This window comes from Tiliqua scincoides, chromosome 1 (assembly GCF_035046505.1).
Source record: "Tiliqua scincoides isolate rTilSci1 chromosome 1, rTilSci1.hap2, whole genome shotgun sequence".
Lineage (NCBI taxonomy): Eukaryota > Metazoa > Chordata > Lepidosauria > Squamata > Scincidae > Tiliqua > Tiliqua scincoides.
The window spans coordinates 1249464-1271654 of record NC_089821.1 but is presented as its reverse complement, the minus strand read 5'-3'; the positions used below and the strand labels follow the sequence as shown (position 1 = coordinate 1271654).

Below are 22191 nucleotides of genomic sequence, written 5' to 3'. Positions count from 1 at the left end.
AATGTAATGAAGGAAATTCTTCCATTAGATTGCATTACATTTAGAACCTCTAGCGGCACCTTTTTCACTCCGGGAGGCTGAGGAACTCATAGGATGACTAAAAACCTGCGGAGGGCTGGATGGGGCCTGTGGGCCAGGGTCTGGAGACCCCTGTTCAAAGTGAAAGTGGTGTGGTGAAGGCAAATAGGTGGACAGCGATGGGTGCCCTCACCAATCTGCTGGCTGAAGCAAGTGCCTTGGAACAGGGCTACAGTTGACCTCGTGGAGGGGCTGGCCTAATTGTGCTGTAAGATCCCCAGAAATGGTTGTGGCTTTCACAGGAGAGTATCTCCAACGGTATACCCCAGTGCAAATAGTCAATTCACCTGGAATGGCAATCCTGGGCACTTTTTTTTAGGACTTGGCTACTACCTGGTGGAGAAGCTGTGGCAGCTCCACAGTCTGGACTCAGGGAGTTTTGTTTGTGCAGTCTCAGCCCACACAATCTCCTCTGTCCTTCAAACTGCAAAAAGACAAACCCTCTTCAAGTGGAAAGGAGGGAAACTGGCGGCTCACGAGCAGCATGTCTAGAAGGTGCATTCTCCATGCTTCATTCCCTTCTGCCACCTTTGGATCCAGCCTGAAGGGAGAGAACTGCCTGCCAGTCCCTACGGGATGTGGACGTGTCCCTGCACCCCACTCTCTGCTGCTGGCAGCATCAGGGCAGCACTCGGGTACAGCCCTCACCTCCTCTATGAGGTCTGTGTGTGTGTTCAAAGGAATCCAAGTTTTCTGTGCACCTCAATCCCCCCGACACGCCAGAAGTCCTTCCCGCAGCCTGTCCTTTCCCACATTTCCCACTACACACACACTTTAGTAGTATGAACATAAGAACATAAGAACAGCCCCACTGGATCAGGCCATAGGCCCATCTAGTCCAGCTTCCTGTATCTCACAGTGGCCCACCAAATGCCCCAGGGAGCACACCAGATAACAAGAGACCTGCAAGGCTTCCTGGGAATTGTAGTTAAGAACATAAGAACAGCCCCGCTGGATGAGGCCAGAGGCCCATCTAGTCCAGCTTCCTGTATCTCACAGCGGCCCACCAAATGCCCCAGGGAGCACACCTGATAACAAGAGACCTCATCCTGGTGCCCTCCCTTGCATCTGGCATTCTGACATAACCCATTTCTAAAATCAGGAGGTTGCGCATACACATCATGGCTTGTACCCCATAATGGATTTTACCTCCAGAAACTTGTCCAATCCCCTTTTAAAGGCATCTAGGCCAGACGCCAACACCACATCCTGTGGCAAGGAGTTCCACAGACCGACCACACGCTGAGTAAAGAAATATTTTCTTTTGTCTGTCCTAACCCGCCCAACACTCAATTTTAGTGGATGTCCCCTGGTTCTGGTATTATGTGAGAGTGTAAAGAGCAACTCCCTATCCACTCTGTCCATCCCCTGCATAATTTTGTATGTCTCAAAATGTATTTGTATGGGGATGATGTGCCCCTTTGATGGCCCTTTGATGGCACTTTGACATTTCACAGTGATAAAAACAGAGGAGGAACTGGGTTGCAGAGAGTCACCCCCTTGTCGGTTAAGTCTTCATTAACCATCTGGGCTCAGCTCTAATTTAGCTGTACTTAAGCCCGCATTTCCCGATAACTGATTGCTAAATAATGTTCCCATTAACTTGGGAACTCAGAAGGTAAAATGGATTTTAAGAAATGAGGAAAACAGACTCTCTCCATTATCCACTTCCCATTGCCATTTTGGATGGTAGCCAAGGGATGGATTTTTCCCCACTCCGTGTTCCCGCTAAATTCAAAGTAAAGCCCACTCCAAAGGTCCTGGGACAAAGATCACTCACCCCGAATGGCTGGAGATAGGTAAACACAGCTGGGGCAGTGACTCAATTAGTAGCAACACAACCTGCTGCCACACAAGACTCTTGGGTTCAGGTATGACCTCAGGTTTCTCACCTCTACAGGTGTGGGGTGTCTGCATAGTTTTAAAATTGAAACTATGACCCTAGGCCAGGAGGATAAGGATATGATCTCACTAAATGACAGAGGGTCCAATCCCATCCAACTCTCCAGCACTGTTGCTGGAGCCTCAAGGCAGCCCCACGGTAAGGGAAGAAATGTGCCCAGATCTTGAGGGGGCCTCCAAGACTGTCTCCCCACCACAGAATGCAGTGCATGCCCCATTGGCACAGCTGCACCAGCACTGGAAAATTGGATGGGATTGGGGCCTTACACTTTAATCCTAAGCATGCTGCTTGGAAGTAAATTCTTTTCCAAGCAATGTGATTGGTTTCCCAATACATGTGGTTAGGATCAAGCCATAGCTCTGCAGTCTTTTCCAAATCCAGGGCTGACAAATCATGAATTAATAGCAGAGTCCTTAAGCTGCCATTCTTGCCCATGTCAAAATGTAACAGCTATTCAAGCAGCACACCCACCAGACAAATCCTTTTAGTCCTCTCCTTACACCACGGGCATGTCATTTGATTTCCGCAAAGTATTCATTGTAGGGAACTAGGGAGAAACCCAAAATAAATACTAGGTGAGAATTCAACTTTTTAGTCAACTTCAAATGGGAATGGAAATGAGAGAAAGAGTGAAAACAAAACAGTTTAGACATCTGGAAGCCCAGAAAAACAGACTGGACAGCACAAAGTGATTCCTATCATTAAGAGAGGCTGCCAATGTGCAGATGCACTTTTATTCAGAAGTTTGGCACCCTTTCCTTGGAAGGAACAATGGTCCCCACCAGGGTCCTCTTGCCTGCAGAATGCAGACACCTTGGAAGCATCCTCATTAATCATCCTGCAAGGTCCTGAAAGCCAGCTGTGAGAAGCAGAAGTGTCATGAACTGGGTCTGTGGCATGTCAATGGCTCTGTACCAGGAATGGAATTGCACCAGCGTGCGGAGAGCCAGCTTGGGTAAGTGAGGCTTTCAACTGCTGGATAATGCTGAGAAACACTTGACCATGACTCTGGCTCTAATGAAGACAACATCCCCTGTGGCTTATACAGCATGTCTCCAGAAGACCAGTAAGAAAATTTTGTAGCCCTGTCCCCAGGCTTCCCACATGAATAATTGCTCCCTGTTACTGTGCCATAAGAGACCCAAAGCTCCCAGGCAAAACATGCAGACCTTCTTCCTCCAGAGGAGCCCTGTTGCAAAACTGGTGGAGAATGTTGATTTGCTCTGATAGCTCAGTCCTCAAGGGAGGTATCTGAGCTGTCCGGCGTGCGGGGCTGCAGCGACACAAAAAATGGCTGCCACTGCATTCAGCGTACCACGGGCAGCCGCTGCTGCTCCTCGGAAGGGGATTTTCGTCCCCTTCTCCCAGGCAAAGAAAGTAGCCCCACAATGGGGCTACTCGATTCTATGACAACCCAACGGTCAGCGTAGAATGAGAAGCCTCTGTGTCAGGCAGACATACCAACACAGAGGCTGAGGATCCTCCTGGCCCACTTCCTCCCCCTAGCACACCTCCTCCCGTCCTCCCTCTGCCCCCCCACCCTCTCCCTGCCCTCCCTCCACCTCCTCACAGCCTCATGCCTCACAGCACATTTGCAACAGCGCATGCCAGCAGTAAGCTGGAGCGCACTCTTTAGGATTGGGCCCTTAGTCAGGCATCTGGTCAGATAAATACGGAATAAACCCCTAAAATCTATAACACAGTGAGTAAGGCAGCAACTGTTACCCTGCACATGCCTGATCTCATCTGATCTCAGAAGCTAAGCAGGGTCAGGCCTGGTTAGTACTTGGATGGGAGACCACCTGGGAATACCGGGTGCTGTAGGCTTATACCATAGTCTTTCGAGACTGAAGGTTGCCAACCAACCAGTGAGTGAGGCCAACAGTGAGGCCTCCTCCAAGGGTCTGAGACTGCCTGCTAGAGGAATACAAGGGAGGATATATGAGGCAGAGAACCCAGAATGGGGATTTTCTGGCCTTTGGGATGGCCAAAGTTGGAAGACTGATATGGAGCTGCTGAATGGGTTAGGGAATAGAAGTCACTGGGGAAAATGGACGTTGATGGAGATGGTTTGTGGGATGTGAACACATCTTAGATGTGTGAGCTAGCAGGCTTTTAGGGTGCAATCCTAACCAACTTTCCAGCAGTGACCTAGCCGCAATGCAGCCCCAGTATAAGAAAAGAAACATACCCTTACCTTGATTAGGCCCCCTTGACTGCCTCTCCACTGCAGGATGCCGTGCACACCACATTGGCACAGCTATGTCAGTGCTGGATATTGGTTAGGATTGTGCCCTTAGTGAGATAAACTGAAGGAATCTAAAGTGAGGGTTTTGTGCAAGATTCAAATGCATGTAAATAGATCTCTTCTCTGCTGTTCTGTTTTTAGTCACGTTTTGAGGATAAAGAGCTTGCAAGAGGAATCAGCAATGAGCAAACGTGAACAGTCTGGTAATGAGCGCAGTAAAACTCAGCGGATACCAGAGTAACTTTATTACTTGTGTGACTGGTGATACAAAATCTCTGTTTTCTTTACATTTTTTTAAAAAGAAAAAAAGTTCAGAAGTTCAGCATTGATGTGGATGCCCAAGGAAATTTTGCAGCTAAGTAAATAAAGCACATAGATAAAATATTTCTAAAGAAATTCTGAATTTAGGGGAAATGCATAAATAATCAAATTACAAGAATGCTCCAACATCCCCCGTTCACTCCGTTCTGTTAATCCAGTGCTTTTTTTAAAAGAATGCCCCAAACACTAAAGGTTACTTTCTGTTCCCAGACACTTTCAGATTTTTACCCTGGATTTCCTATAATCTGGCATCATATCAAACAAAATTCTCTATGAGGAATTAGTATACAGGACAAAACTGATATGAAAACAACCCTTCTTTATATTGATGATAATTGTTTCTGGTTTTAATTTAATCTAGACTCTTCTGAATAGGTCGAGTCATTCATGACGAAACAGGAAACAAAAATTAGCCAAGGAATTTTTTTTCTTTCCATGCTGTTATTCAGACTCTCTCATGCCACTCCATTGAGGTGGATGCAATTCAGAAGGACACTGAAATTGCACAGCTAGATCAGCCAAAAGGTGGATTAAGTCTGGCATTCTGCATTCCAGAGCAGACAGCCAGGCAGTTCCAGGAACCTCAGATTCAGAGTACGGAGGTTATGGTCTTGTCCATTTGTTTATGGCCAGCAATTCAAAGGCATATTGCCTGGTATTCAGAAACAGACTGCCTTTTTCTATAGAGGCTTCATTTAGTTATCGACAGGTTTTTCATCCATGAATTTATCTAGACAGTCCCCACATCTTGAGGTTATGTAGGTGTGTGCAGATGACAATTTCTGAAGAACTAGAACTTCCCCTCACCATTACTGGGGCACCAGCCCTGATCTAGCTCCAAGAGTCCAATAACTGCATGAAAGTAAATGCAAGAATGAAAACCTCATTGGGGGGGGGGGGGGGGGAAGCCTATGAAAACTTTTGCTTAATTCCTAATTGCAACCATTTCCCCAAGTACTATTTAAGCTCACAGTGTGGTGAATTTTGGCAACCTCACTAGTTTAAGCAACTGTTGATATATTGATTGCAGTAATACCTTAAAGCAGGTTCTGATGAATGCCTTCCATGTGCAATGTGTATATGAAACACAGTATAACTGTGATTTTCATTATGATTTCCATGATATGAACTAACAATAATTTTAGTATAGCCCATATAATGCATAAATCAGACTGATTTAGGGCCCAATCCTAAACTTTGCGCACCGGCTCACCAGCAGTATGCCCCAGCAGTATGCAAATGTGCTGTAAGGTACGTTTGCGGGCCTTAGCCCCAGTGCGCTGCCAGTTCTAGCACTGGGCGAGCACCTCAGCACTACCGCTCGGCTGTCATGCAGACCGCTGAGCAGCAGAGAGACAGGTGGAGGCGTGGGGGGAGGCAGGGAGGAGGCGTTCCTGGGCAGGGGGAGGCAAAGGGAGGATGGGGAGAGGGAGGAGAGGGGCGTGCCAGGTGAGGGAGCGGGCAGGAGGGAGGCGGGACCAGTGGAGCTTTGCTCCACCAGATCCAGAGCCTCCATGTTGTGCTGACTGCCCGACATGGAAGCTCTTGATTCTACGGTGACCTTTGGGTCGCTGAAGAATCGAGTCGCCCCATTGCAGGGCTACTCGCTTTACCCAGGGCGGGCCAGCTTAGCCTAGCGGTGACTTCGACCTCATACCTGCTTTACCCAGGGGAAGGGGGAAAAAGTCCCCTTCTCCTGAGGAGCCTCTGGCAGTACGCCGTATTGGTGTGGCTGCATCAGCGATGGAAAGTTGATAGGACTGGGCTCTACGTCACCTTGCAGGTATCAGGCTACAGGCATTATTTTTCAAGGATTCCAGTCAGTCTTGAAGAGTCTGCCTCTGAAGGTGGTGTTGAGAGACTGTTGGACATCCACTAAAATTGAGTGTTGGGAGAGTTAGAACAGACAAAAGAAAGTATTTCTTTACTCAGCATGTGGTTGGTCTGTGGAACTCCTTGCCACAGGGTGTGGTGACGGCATCTGGCCTGGATGCATTTAAAAGGGGATTGGACAAGTTTCTGGGGGAAAAATCCATTACGGGGTACAAGCCATGATGTGTATGCGCAACCTCCTGATTTTAGAAATGGGCTATGTCAGAATGCCAGATGCAAGGGAGGGCACCAGGATGAGGTCTCTTGTTATCTGGTGTGCTCCCTGGGGCATTTGGGGGGCCGCTGTGAGATACAGGAAGCTGGACTAGATGGGCCCATGGCCTGATCCAGTGGGGCTGTTCTTATGTTCTTACAGTTTTCCCCTTGGCTCATGGGGTACCACAATGATTGGTTTTGTCTCCAATGCTTTTCATGTTGGCATCCTTCAGTCTCGGAAGACTATGGTGTCACGCTCTGAATGGTGGTTCTGGAACAGAGTGTCCTCTCCAGTGCGCGAAGCCTGGGTAAAGTAGGTATGGAGGATAGGCTGTTACCCATGCAGCAAATTCCCCCTCTCCACGTCGCTGAAATGGTCCAATGGAAAGGCAGAGGCCAATACGGTTGGTTCCAGCAGCGTCGCAGGAGTTGCCAGAACGTGACTGTGTTCAGCCATGAACTGCCTCAGGGACTCCGGCTCCGGATTTTGCCTGGAGGTTGACTCCTGAAGCCTTTTCCATAACTGGATGTAGCCACAAGGCAGTGGAGGTTTGGGATCAGAGTTTTCCTTCTCTCAGATGAGCTGCCTTCCCAGGCTGACGAGTCCCATCTACCCAGTGGCTGTTTAGTCGCCTCTTACGACAAGTACAGCCAAACTGAGGGACTATTCTTATCCCCAGCCCCCAGGGGAAAATGCTTTTCAACATCTACATTAAACCTCTGGGTGGGCTCATCTGGAAGGTTAGGTCAAAGTTTTGTCACCATGATGCTGGGACACAATTCTTTTGGCCAAACTATAAGACTGGTCAAACTGTAGCTTGACTTTGGCTAAGACTTTGGCCAAACTGTAGCTGGGTCTGGGTCTGGCAGGGGCAGATAAGGTGCAAACAGAGACAGATGAGTTTGATGCTAAGAAGTTAGTCCAATACTAGGTCAGGCAGGTGAGGCAAAACAAGGGAATCTCAAAGGCTTCTTGGTGTGACAGTTTGCTTGGACTGGACAGCCAAACCCAGAAGAGTTCTATACATTGGAACAGCAGGGCCTTCATTGGTTCCTGAGGTCAACCTGGTTCCTCTTGGGCTGACTGCTGTAGATTGGGGTGTTGTGGATCAGCAAGGCTGGTCCAGCTAGTCTGTTGCTTTGGATGTTGTCTCAGTGGGACAGAAGACTGACTGCTAAGAGGCCAAGGTTTAAGACCTCGCTTTGGTGTCTTACATGCTTCCATCTTCCAATTCCACCAAGGCAGTAAAGGTGACTGACTGGTGTCTGTTCAGGAGTGGGTGGGGTAAAGCAAACAGGAGAAGTGCTGTTGGCTGAGGTCCTGGCAGTTTCTGAGAGGGTGCACCATCTGTCCTGACTGTTCTGAAGCAGGTAGAAGCCCCTTTCAGGCCTTTATTTTTTCATGGCAAAGGCCAAAAGTTTGCTTTTCACTGTCATTTTGTTAAATGCACTAGATTTTGTGCAGATAAAACCAAGATATTCACACTTTATGGAAAGAGAAACTAAACCCAGGGATGTTGTCTTTATTTTATTCTTATATTTTATTTTATTTTTTTGCATTTTATTCTATATGTATTTCTAATCTGTTGTGAGCTGCCTTGGATGCCCTTCAGGAAAAAAGGTGTAAAGGTGGGATTAAAAAAATCAAATAAATAAATAAATAATGCACAGTGTGTGGAAATAAGTGTTGTCAACATTTGGAATTGATATAAACTGCTGGCTATTTATGAAAGATGGAACTTAAATTACAATTGGTGCATTTGTGATTCATGAATAAAGAGATGCAGTTGTCCCCTTTATGTTCATTTGTGTGGAATAAACTTCTAGGGCAGCAGTCTTGGAATACTCTAAAAAGTGTTGCATTTTATCTCTTTCAAAGCATAACAGGCATTCATCATGCTGGAAGAGCAGAGCCGTAATCTGATATATGGCAAATATTACCAGCTTAATGGCTGATGTCCATTACTGATGGGACCTGCTCACTATTTAGAAAAGTCTGGCATTGAAGGATTACTGAGCAAACAGAACACCTGAAAAAACTTGCATGCAAGAGTCTGTCATCGGGAGTGATCGAGGACATCACCTGAGAAGGTTGGCTCTTATCTTAAGTTGGAAAAGACTGCAATTGCCAACAGTTCTAAACAAAGACCTTCTGTCAAGGAGGACGATATGCAGAGACTGTCAGGTGGTGCTTTGGCTTCCCAGGGCCTCATTCCTCTGTATGGATCACCTGAGACCAAGCTGTGCACCAGCCTTCGACAGACAGGGAACATCACACATCAGTCACTGGCAACGAAACATTGTTCTCACCCGCAACAGAAACAAAGCACCAACATGCTCTCATGAGAACTTATGAGAATCAGGAGAAACACCAATATGCATCTCCCCACTATTTTCTTCCGGTTAGATCAGTGATTTTCAACTTTTTTCATCTCATGGCGAACTGACAAGGCACTAAATTGTCAAGGCACACCATCAGTTTTGTGACAATTGACAAGGCACACCACTCTGCTGGTGGGGGGCTCACATCCCCCAATAGCCCTACTAACAAATGACCCATCCCCAAACTCCCATGGCATACCTGCAGACCACCCGTGGCACACCAATATGCCACGGCACATTGGTTGAAAAAAGCTGCGTAAGATGCTTGGCAATTCCTCTCGTTTTTTTCTTTCCAACCTATATAGGCAGAATAAGCAGGCCAATTGAACCGCTAGTGGGCTGCCCTACATGGTTGGTGAACTGAGTTCAGCTGAGTGGGTCACAAGTCACAATAGCCAGATGTTTCAAAGAACTTGCATGATCCTGCATGACCTGGAAACAGAAACCGAGCCTGGCAGGTTGAATGCAGCTCCCAGCAGCACTTGCAAATCCTCCAAACAGTCACTGAACAAGGATGGGGAGTGTTGCTGCACAACAGGAATTTGATTCATACCCAGCCTGGATGAGAAGGTGACTTTCCTTTGCTTGGATATTATAAATTGGACACACAAGATGTCATTATCTGGTGTCTTTGTTTGTATTACAATGAAAGGAAAATAAAAGTTGGCTTTTTCCAAAAGCAAAATATCCACTGGAATAAAAATGTTTGCAACGAAACGTAGCTGGAAAACCCAGCTTTTATCTCTCCCTCTTTATTCTAAGGACAAACCCTAATTCTTTCTGTCAGCAGCAGGCACTGTCCTGTGTGAGCACTAAAGTTTAAATCCTGATTCAGGAAAACCCCGAGTACAATGAGTGTTTCAATCCTGAAAGTATTCACCGGAGACCTGGGCAGTCAAGTTCCTGGCAAGGATTGGCAATCAAGCTGAACATCTATGGGAATCGATCCAAAGGGGCACCTGGATTCTAGTCCAAGTAACCACTTTGGGAAAGATGTGAAGTCAGGTCAGACTTGCAGAGGAGACTCAAGAGTACAGATGCAGATCTATGGAGACCTGACTGTCAGGTGTTCCAGGGTTCAAAGTCCTCAGTGTGGCTCAGGGTAGTTTTAGCAATTTCAGTCCTGAATCATACCAAAGTAGCTTAGCACGGGATATCTTAATGCAGAACAAGACGTGTGGTGGTTCATCAATGATCCACAAGAGAGTGAGAGACCTGGGGCAATTATAGGCCTACTGAAGATTGGAGAAGATGAATCCTGTTAGATGGGGGCAGATAAAAGGCAGGAGAGCAAACATTGGCCCTTAGGCAACATGTTATACACACTCTCAAAATGGAATCAGCCTGGCCTTCCTGGTGGGGATCCCTGTAATATAAACATAACTCTCTCCCATTGAAAACTGCAGAACACAGTGGATTTTTATGAAACAAATCAGAAATTTGTCAAAAAACTGCAAGAAAACACTGTGAAACAAATGCAACAATATTTGCCAGTTGTACTGTGTGGATGATGACATTTTTCTTGCTATTATTTTTCGCAAGGAAACTCCTTGTCCACCCATAAACATAAATTATTTCCATCTAATCCTGCTTTTGCAAACAGAAAAGGAAACCCAACGTGCAAAATGAGAACGTGTCACTTTATCTGCATTTGTTCAAAGGAAATTCTGCAGAAAATCTACCTGATTGTCAAGGATTTATGACTAATTGGATCCACATTTGAACACAGAGATGGCTGTCACTGTCTCTGCATTTAGATTAATAGCTGTTTGGTGGTCAACCATGTCGATGCTCAAGTATCTCGTTCACCTGAGAGAGATGAGATCTCTGAATTCTTCAAATGCTGCAGCATTTACGTGAAGGAAATTGCAAACAGAAACATCGTTTGAGAATCTAGTGAAAGATGAAAGATGAGCAGATGCAGCAACAATCACACTAACTGCCCTTTAAAAAAATACACACCGCACTCTTGGGGAAAAAAGGACATCTGCAGCAAAGTGGTTTTAAACAGGACACATTTTTGCTCTATGCATGAAATAGCAGGTTTTAACAGAAATCACACATCCAGTTTTAAGAACAAAACTAGGAATATGTCTGTAATTCTGTGGCATGCTGTTTAAGAACCACAAGCTGCAATCCTAAGAACATTTTTCTGAGTGAAAGTCCCACTGAAGATAATGGGACTTACTTCTGAGTAGACAATCTTAGGATTGTGCTCAAAAAGGCCTTTAAAATAAAGAAATTTGCTAGAACCTTTAATTCATCGGGGACATGCAGTGGCTGAGGAGGCAATTGAGGCAGAGCTTCCCCTCTGGAGTCCTTTGAAAAGTGTTGCCGCTGTGGGAGGGGCTCTGCCTCAGTTGCCTCCCAGCCACCGCACATCCCTGTAACTCCTGGTTATCCTATGCATCTTTACTGGAAGTCTAACAGCACAGCCCCACGCATGTCTATTCAGAAATAAATGTATTCCATGGAGCTTACTGGATCCAAAGTCTCCACGTTGGGCTCACCACCCAACACGAACGCACACAGAGGCACACGGAGGTGCTGAGCTTTTTGTTGGCAGTGAATCGAGTAGCCCCATTGCGGGGCTACTCCGTCTACCTGACGGAAGGGGACAAAAGCCCCCTTCTCCCAAGGTGCCGACCACGGCTGCTCGAAGCACGCAGGATAGTCCTTAGCATGTCTAGACTTTCAGCTTGAGTTCCGTTGCTATTCTTTTGATTAATTGTTATATGGTGAGTAGAAGTGCATTGATTAAAAGAAACAACAACCCTGAATTAACCAGAGGAAACAGTTCATTTTTATAGATGTGCAGAATTTCTGAGGACATTCTCTCTGCGGCTTCAGGTGCCACTTGTGTGCTCCATCTCCTCCCTTTCTTATCTTTCAAGGTCCTTCTGTGCAGCTATTTCTTTCCCAAAGGTCGTTACTTCCCTTCTTACCTTCTTCTCCTTCCACTAAAAACTTAAAAAAAAACTCCAGCTTAGCAGAGTGAATGCTCCACTGCATCAGGGTGAGCTTTCAAGATATTTATTTTGGATTAATTAATCCAAAATAAATATTGCCATCTGGTTCGGTTTTCACAATCATTAATATGGATTAGCATTACCAGTGTGTTCTTTGGGACCTAATCACATACATCAGGGGCAGCCTGACAAACTGTGGGGCCCTCTGCAAAGGACGCTCGCAGCCTCCCTGCCCTGGACAACAGTTTCTGCATCAGAGATCACTCGGTCACTTGGCCAGGCATCGCTGGGCTCAGGCTTAGATTCAGGCGTGGCACACGTCGATCCCAACTTTAAATCACAAGCACTTGGCCACAGCAATCTGGAGAAGCACCAAGAACACTGACAGCGCTGCAAAAATAATAAATAGCAAGGGGGGAAAATAATGGTGATGTAAGAGTCGCGTTACAAGCAAACAATAGTCTTTATTTCTAAAAAATAAAAAAGAAGATGCTGATTACCTTTGATACAACATGATCCCCCCCCCCAGAAATAAAAGCGCAATCCTGTACACATTTACTCAGAAGTAGGCCCCTGCTCTCAGGCACTTGGGCAATCCTAAGGCCTGGTTTGCGCCAGTCCAGAGGTGTTGCAAAAGTGCCGTAAGACACTTTTGCGCCACTGCAGGGGGAGGCAGGCTGGCGCATGAATTCAGCCTCCAGTGCACCAGTACCTGGTATGTTTGTGCTGGCCTCCCACAACCAGCATGGGGGTCTGGGGAGGGCAAAGGGAGGGCGGTCTGGGGGTGTTCCAGGGTGGGGGAGGGCAGGTGGCAGGCGGGCAGGCGGGCCTGTGGGTGGGCTGGGCCTGGGAGGGGAGTGGCACCAGGCTGGATCCTAATGCTCCTCCTGGACTAGTTCCTGGCTGCTTAGATCCACGCTGCCTCTTTAGGTGCTGCAGATCTGAGTATCCCCATTCAGGCTGCTGCCATGTAAAGGGAATTGATTCCCGTTGCCCTGGATTGCACCACAGCCAGCCCCAACCCTGCACGGAACACAGCGCAGGCCAGCTGGCCGGCCTGTTCCAATGCAGGATAGGGCTGGGCTGTAACTATCAAGCATAATTCTGCAAGCGGATACATGCGGGATGATCGGACTTGCATCAAACATCGTCACAGACCCTTTCACAACTTCGGTTCAACTTCAGATGCTTAGCTTGCTGCTCATCACGACATATTTGCTTTCTGGAAGCAAAAAGGAGCAGCTCAGCTCTGCTCTCAAGAACAGTTTGCAACGTCCACCAGGTATTTCCTGTGCACATCCCCATCTAAATCTCCTGCTTCTTGTAACAAATGTCTGTGAAGAAAATCCTGGCATAATTATAGCCCAGAGCCTCACAAGCAGCCATTTTCTCCAGAAAACTGGTCTAGTTGTGTTGACAATCACATTTTACGCTGATTCTTTCCAGATGAAATGATACTTTTCAAATAATGTAATAAAAATGTAAAGTCAGCTGTTTTAAAGGCATAAAAGTGATTTATGAGACGTGTACTATGTTCAGTGCATTTTTTTTTTCTTGACACAATGAAAGTTTTCTTTTATGGGAGAAGTTAATTATTAACAGCAATCAAAACCACAAATTACAGAAAAATACATTGCTGCTGATTTTTAAAAGCAACATGACCACCACATTTGAGATGCATTCTGGGTTCCATTATTTAGTTTCTGTTTGAATGGTATTGGGGGGGGGGGAAAGAATGCGAACCCTGAACCAGTTTACAAGGACGGATTTTTGCCAAACGAGTTAACGATGTAGCCGATGACATCATTGCTAGGTGTCAGACTTATCACTTCCTTGAGATGCAACTGGGCACAGCACAGCTCTACGGGCTATTATTTGAGCTGTTTGCAGATCACACAATTCAAAAATACTTTGGCCTCAATTTGAGATGATTTCTTCATTCGCAACCCCAAGAGACAAAAACATATTTTTCCTCTATATATGAAAATGTAAAGTCTGCAAAAACTGTTTGCGCCACCAGAAAAAGAAAACCGAAAGAGTGAAAAGCTGTAGGGGGTGGTGGTGCTCTTGTGGACCTCCCATTCTTTCCACTAGTCCAAGGGAAATTCCTGCCTTTGTGTTTACAGTGCCAGAAGGCATCAGAAAGCCAGTGGCAGGCAGAGGCAAACTCTTACCCCTGCACCACCACCCCAATTCACTCCTGGTATATTGTGTAGGCTGACTAGGCCAGAATGGGCAGCAAAATGGCAGATGCGCTTCAATGTCAGTAAGTGTAAAGTCATGCACATTGTGGCAAAAAATCAAAACTTTAGATATAGGCTGATGGGTTCTGAGCTGTCTGAGACAGATCAGGAGAGAGATCTTGGGGTGGTGGTGGACAGGTCGATGAAAGTGTCGACCCAATGTGCGGCGGCAGTGAAGAAGGCCAATTCTATGCTTGGGATCATTAGGAAGGGTATTGAGAACAAAACGGCTAGTATTATAATGCCGTTGTACAAATCTATGGTAAGGCCACACCTGGAGTCTTGTGTCCAGTTCTGGTCGCCACATCTCAAAAAAGACATAATGGAAATGGAAAAGGTGCAAAAGAGAGCAACTAAGATGATTACAGGGCTGGGGCACCTTCCTTATGAGGAAAGGCTACGGCGTTTGGGCCTCTTCAGCCTAGAAAAGAGACGCCTGAGGGGGGACTTGATTGAGACATAGAAAATTATGCAGGGGATGGACAGAGTGGATAGGGAGATGCTCTTTACACTCTCACATAACACCAGAATCAGGGGACATCCACTAAAATTGAGCATTGGGAGAGTTAGAACACACAAAAGAAAATATTTCTTTACTCAGCGTGTGGTTGGTCTGTGGAACTCCTTGCCATAGCATGTGGTGATGGCATCTGGCCTGGATGCCTTTAAAAGGGGATTGGACAAGTTTCTGGAGGAAAAATCCATTACGGGTTACAGGCCATGATGCGCATGTTGTTGTTGGCATCCTTTATTGTTGGCATGCTGTTGGCATCCATACGGTTGGTTCCAGCGGCGTTGCAGGAGTTGCCAGAACGTGACTGTGTTCAGCCATGAACTGTCTCAGGGACTCCGGCTCCGGATTTTGCCTCGAGGTTGACTCCTGAAGCCTTTTCCATAACTGGATGTAGCCACAAGGCAGTGGAGGTTTGGGATCAGAGTTTTCCTTCTCTCAGATGAGCTGCCTTCCCAGGCTGACGAGTCCCATCTACCTGGTGCATGTACAACCTCCTGATTTTAGAAATGGGCTATGTCAGAATACCAGACGACAGGGAGGGCACCACCATGCAGGTCTCTTGGTATCTGGTGTGCTCCCTGGGGCATTTGATGGGCCGCTGTGAGATACAGGAAGCTGTACTAGATGGGCCTATGGCCTGATCCAGTGGGGCTGCTCTTATGAGGCCAAACAAGAACACACACACCTCTCTCCCTCTGAATTGGTCTCATGTGGCCAGCTACAACTCCTCCCCTGTCCTTCACCTGGAGCTACGCTGGTTGAATCCTGGGTGCCATGAGGGCACCCCCTATTTCAGTGTTTCTCAAACTGTGGGTCGGGACCCACTAGGTGGGTCACGAGCCAATTTCAGGTAGGTCCCCATTCATTTCAATATTGTATTTTTAATATCTTAGACTTGATGCTGCCATGGTATGTGACTGCATTTGGGCAAATGTTACAGACCTGTACTTTTAACAAGCTACCATGTATATTCTTTTAACAATGACAGTCATTGGGACTTACTCCTGGGTAAGTGTGGGTAGGATTGCAGCCTAGGATTGTTAAAAATTTCCCTGCTTGATGCTGTCACTTCTGGTCATGACATCACTTCTGGTGGGTCCTGACAAGATTCCTATTCTAAAAAGTGGGTCCCAGAGCTAAATGTGTGAGAACCACAGCCCTATTTCATTGCGATACCCATTAGCTCTAATACAGGGATGTGCAGTGCGGGTCTGGTGGGTGAGGCAGAACCACCCCATCGTAGTCCATGGAAAAGCATGCGGCCAGTGGCGTACCTAATGATTGTGCAGCCCGGGGCCAAGCTCAAAATGTGGCCCCGGAAGTGATGTCACAACCGGAAGTGACGTCACACCCAGACATGTTTAAAAAATGAAAAGGGAGGGACCCACCCCCTCCCCCCAGCAGCTCACCACCCACTTGCTGTGCTGCCTCCCCCCAGTCAGTGGCATAGTTAAGGCATCTATCTGCTACCTGGAGACAAGGAAGATTTGTAACCCCCCGCAACAAAATCAAATTAATTAATTAAGGGCGCAATCCTAACTGGCAGTTATGCCAGTATAGGTGGCCCTGGAGAATCGCAAACGTGCCGTAAAGCACATTTGCGCCTCCTTAGGCGGGAGCTGCGTCGGCACATTCAGATGTGCCAATGTGCGGACGGAAGCAGAAGCCTCCGCTGCGGCTCCTGCAGCGACATTTGAGTTGTTGGGAGTGCGCCGACATAAACGGCAAAGGTAGGCGTGGGGGGCATGGGGAGGGGGGCGGGAGGGGCCATTACTGGGCAGGGGAAGGGGAGGGGAGGACGGGCCTGGGGCAGGCGCACAGGGAGCCAGGGGCGGGGCTGGGACCCTGCAGTTATGCTGGATCCCAACCCCCATCCCCGGGGCGAGCGGAGCTGTTTCAAGCCGCTCCGCTTTCCTCGGACTTACGCCACCTCCAGAGGTGGTGCAGGTCTGAGGAGACCCATAGGGGCACGCAGCCCTTACCCACGGGTAAGGGGAAGAGCTTCCCCTTGCCCGTGGCTGAGCCGCCGCTCGCTGCAATCCCACGTTGGATGCAGTGCAAGCCTCCTGGTGTGCTTGCTCCAGCGCGGGTTAGGATTGTACCCTAAATAAATAAAAAGTGTGCCCCTGATCGGTTTAAAGAGGGATGGTTATTCTCTCCCTGCTAAATATAAGAGGGGTACCACTTGAAAAAGTGCCTTTTTACCCAGTTAGCAGGTGTAACTGTATTATGATACATGGAAATGCGAGCTGACTCATATTAACACCTTATTGGTTTCATGGTGTTTCATAACATGTCATTGCAACATGTCAATAAAATGTAATTGGCTCTCAGATCAATCAGGGTGCAATCCTAACCAGTCTTCCAGCACTGGCATAGCTGTGTCAGTGGGCATCTGTTGCATCTTACGGTTGGGGGCAGTCTCAGAGGCCTCCTCAAGGTATGGCAATGTTTGTTCCTTTACCTAGAAGTTGCATTACCTTTATGTTGGTGCTGAAAAGTGGGTTAGAATTGCGCCCTCAGGCTCACAAGTCTTTTTTGAGTTTAAAAAAACCCACTTTTTGTTCCATAAGGCAGTTGTGTTTTCATTTTCTGGTTAATTGGCCATAACTTTTGATAGAATACAGATATTCCAATGTAATTTGTTACATTGCATTCTGCATTAAATTGCTTTTCCAATGGTATATAACATGATGGTATTATCATCATCTGTCCATCCCCTCAGGACAGATCCTTGGGGCACACCGCTTTTCACCTCTCTCCATTGTGAAAATTGCCCATTGACACCCACTCTCTGCTTCCTGCACCGACATTTGTGTTGTTGGGAGTGCGCCGACATAAGCGGCAAAGGTAGGCGTGGGGGGGCACCTTCCTTATGAGGAAAGGCTACGGCGTTTGGGCCTCTTCAGCCTAGAAAAGAGACGCTTGAGGGGGGACATGATTGAGACATACAAAATTATGCAGGGGATGGACAGAGTGGATAGGGAGATGCTCTTTACACTCTCACATAATACCAGAACCAGGGGACATCCACTCAAATTGAGTGTTGGGTGGGTTAGGACAGACAAAAGAAAATATTTCTTTACTCAGTGTGTGGTCGGTCTGTGGAACTCCTTGCCACAGGATGTGGTGATGGCGTCTAGCCTAGATGCCTTTAAAAGGGGATTGGACAAGTTTCTGGAGGAAAAATCCATTATGGGGTACAAGCCATGATGTGTATGCGCAACCTCCTGATTTTAGAAATGGGTTATGTCAGAAAGCCAGATGCAAGGGAGGGCACCAGGATGAGGTCTCTTGTTATCTGGTGTGCTCCCTGGGGCATTTGGTGGGCCGCTGTGAGATACAGGAAGCTGGACTAGATGGGCCTATGGCCTGATCCAGTGGGGCTGTTCTTATGTTCTTATGTTCTTATTTATACATACCAACAATTTCACTAGTGTCAAGCTCAGCTTGGTGCCTCCCTAAATCTTGATGCCCAGTGCAACTGCTACCCCTGCACCCCTTAGCTACGCCACTGCAAGCATCAGCCCTGCCTGCTTAAATCCAAGGAGTCTCTCCTTACACCTTAGAAAGCTGGTGTAAAGAGAGCCTCCTCAGGTGTAAGGAGAGCCTCCTCTGGTGTAAGCAGGCAGGGCAGCTCTGCTGTTTTTCCATGGACTACAATGGGGTTGTTCTGCCTCACCTGCCAGACCTACATTGCACATCCCTGTTCTAATATCAAGGAAAATGTATACAAGATGATTTATAGTCAACAGTCAACAAAACTTTTATTAGGCATAAACATTTGATGGGTGAAGACTCTGTACAGAAACCGTAGAGAGAATAGAAACCTAAGCAGTACACAAATATACTTGTGTATGTGCACACCTACGTGTACACACAGATACAAAGATACATTACATTTTACATACACACATGAATTTTTTAAAAGACAGAAAACAATCAGTTACTCTACAGATATTGCCAAGATGTAATCTACTCAGTGATTGCTTGGTACAGAAAGCTTGGCTCGATTCAGATTACTCAAATTTAGGAACTGTGCGCCTGAGAGGGTTGTATGCTCTACGTCACCTGCTAGAAGGAACTGAATTATAGCATTCTCAGAATGCCCTGTTTTAGCACTGAGCAAGGGAGAGAGAAATTCCTGTCTTAGCGCTTGATATCTGGGACAGTGCAACATAATGTGTGTGGATGATTCTACTTCGCCTAAATTGCAGCTACATAAATGCTCTTCCCAGAAGGCGTTTCTGAATCTGCCATGTAAGTCATTAGAGGGGGTCACATTACAAAGTGCCAAGGTAAAGGCCCTTCTCTCCAGGGGGTACATTAGGAGGGACAGATATTTTGGTTGTTGACCACTTGTACTTTTAAGTTGAAAATTCAGAGGAACATTTTTTCTGTGCTGTGCCAAGAATCTCTTGCCTTTCTATATCATATAGTCTGGTTTTCAAAAGCCTGGTAATAACCTCAGGAGAGGGGGCCCCTTGTAGATCGGCCTCAAGGCCCATCTGTTGAGTTTTTTTATAAAATAGTACTAGGCAAGGAGTTAACGTTGAATCAGTCAACAGCCCCTTTAGCAGCAAGTCATGATCAGCCCTGAAAAAGACTTTGGCCCAGTATTTTAAAAAACTGGACCATGCATGTAACTCCAGTCTGTGTTGACCTGATTCCAGGCAGAGTGCTGCATAGGGAACGCAATGCGGTAAGCCGAGAATTTTGTAAAGAAATTTAGACTGAACCCTTTCAATTGTGTTATTTAATGCCGGCATCCATACTGGGATGCCATATAAAATTTGTGGTATGATTTTAGCATTGAAAGCTTGTAAAGCAGCTGCTACAAACCGGTTGCCCCAGGAGAAGAAAAAGCAAGTTATGGCTTGAACCACTGGTTTGGATGAATTAATTGCAATCGATCGATGAGAGGACCAGGAATGCTTGTAATGAAATCAAAGACCAAGGTACTGGAATTCCTTGACCTGCTGTATTAATTTTCCACAGAAAAGCCAAGATTGTGGTTTCCATGAGTTCCCAAAAACCACAATTTTAGACTTTTCATAATTTAACTGCAAAGAGTTTATTGTAAAATATTCAATGCAGGCTTTAACCAGTCTTCATAAGCCTATTTCTGTACGTGAGATCAGAGCCATGTCGTCAGCATATAAAAGTAAAGGGACTTCCACTGATCCCAGTTTGGGGCAATGCATGTCAAGCTTTGTTAAGAAGGGGGCCAAATCATTGATGAAAAGGATGAACAAAATGGGTGCCAGCACACAACCCTGCTTGATCCCCTTGTTGATCTGGATTGGAGCTGAAAGGTCACCCTGTGGGGATAATTTCACTTGACAGGAAGTGTTTAGGTGGAGGACACGAATTAATTCTAATAACCTTTTGTCAAGTCCCATCTTCTCAAGTTTTTCCCAGAGTCTGTCCCTATCAACAGAATCAAAGGCAGACTTTAAATCCAGGAATGCCACATAGAGTCGGGATTTCTTTTGAGTCACCTGTTTGAAAATTAAATGGGACAATATCACACAGTGGTCGACTGTGGACTTGTTTGGTCTGAAACCTGCTTGCTCTGGACCTATGATGTTATAATCAGATATCCAGGAAGAAAGTTTCTTCAATAAGTGGGATGCGTACATTTTCCCTGCGACATCCAAAAGGCTTATTTTCCTGTAGCTGGAGGGAAGGTTCTTATTTCCTTTTTTGAAAATAGGGACCAAGATTGATCTGGTCCAGGATTCTGGAATTACTCCAAATTTATCAATTCTTGTGAATAGTTCCGCGATAATTGGTGCCCACCAGTCTGGTGCTGCTTTATAGATGTCTGAGGGAGTTGCATCTGGGCCAGCTGCTTTACCCTGTTTTAGCTGGTTAATAATTGAAATGACCTCATCCACTGAGACAGCAGGCCAGTCTGGGAGGTCTGGCGGGATGGATGCCTGAACAACAGAGGTCAATTTGGATTCATCAAAAAAAATTGATTTAAAGTGTGATTCCCACAGTTTAGCAGGGATTGTGGTAGTACCAATTGACTCTTTATGAAAACAACCTGATATAATTTGCAAAATTTGGCTAGAAGAAGCCACACGGCATTGATTGTTCTATCTTTCGATTGCCTTTCGAATAGAGAGGTCTCTGGCAATATCATGTCAGTGGGTAAGTCCCAAAGTTGATGAAAGATGTCAGAAGTATGCCCCACCCTGGAATTGAAATCTCCTGCGATTAGAATCTTATAAGAAGGAAATTTACCAGTCAGGTCACTGATTATACCACTAAGATATGCCCATTGTTTTTCAGTTGCAGATTTATCTTTTAAAGGAGGCATATATATATTAATTATCATTATGCTTTGAGGCATTAGCTTCACCTTGATTGCTTGTATTTTGCAAAAACTATCAGTCATAAATAGCCCTTCATGTTTGAAAGCAGGTTTCACTAATATGGCAAGGCCTCCAACTAGGCGGCCTTTTACTGCATTCTTCCATGCAGATAAAGATATAGAAAGAAACCCATCAAACTCAATAGGTCTAATTGCCTAAGTTTCCTGCAGTAAAATAATATCTCAGTCTCTTAAAACAGTATCTAGCTCTTTTCTAGATTTATAGATGGAATATGGTGCCAAGTAAGTTAGCAAAGATGTCCAAAAATTGGTCAAATAAGTTTTGGAAATGTAAAAACAGGTGAGATCTTTTTATCATATAAGGTGGACGTGTACTCAAGTAAAAAAAAAAGTATTGTGCATGCACAGATGCAGTTGATATCAAGAACAAATGTGTAAATGAACTCTGAAGTCTTTTTGCTGGGTATGATAGATGAATATGTGGGAACAAGATCCAAAACTTTTTTTTTATAGAAGTGCGGCTAGAATACTACATGCACAGTATTGAAAAACTACAGACATTTCGTCAATAGAAGAATGGTGGATGAAAGTTATGGAATGGATAAACTTACAACCTTACTTAAAGAGAGAGCAACAGAAAATTTTATGAAGAACTAGGAATCAATTATTGACTTTCTGCATGAGAGAGAGAAGAAAGAGTTAATGAGCTATGGATTTGAAGATTAGATTGAAAGGAATAGAGAACATAAATCTGAAATGAAATACAGTGGTGCCTCGCAAGACGAATGCCTCGCGCAACGAAAAACTCGCAAGACGAAAGCGTTTTGCGATTTTTTTGGTGACGCGCAAGACAAATTTTTCTATGGCCGTGCTTTGCAAGACGAATTTTTTTTGCAAATTTTTTTTTTTTGCAGTTTGCAGTGATGCCTCGCAAGACGAAATTTTTGCAATACAAAACGACTCGCGGAACGAATTAATTTCGTCTTGCGAGTCACCACTGTAGTTATAATGAGTAGCTAAGAGGGGCTGTTGGAGATATAATGTACATATGAGTAGAAATTTAGTCTATTAAGATACAAAGCTGTAAGTCTGTGGTTCTCAA

At 45.8% G+C, this 22191-nt stretch overlaps 1 protein-coding gene and 1 pseudogene across 2 annotated transcripts in view; one reads left to right on the top strand and one right to left on the bottom strand.

The window, feature by feature from the left end:
- The window catches only part of SLC25A21 (solute carrier family 25 member 21), a 334345-nt gene that overhangs the window by 58610 nt on the left and 253544 nt on the right, over positions 1-22191 (bottom strand). The gene's annotated exons all lie outside the window — the stretch shown is intronic.
- Positions 3692-3808, top strand: LOC136638453 (5S ribosomal RNA; annotated as a pseudogene).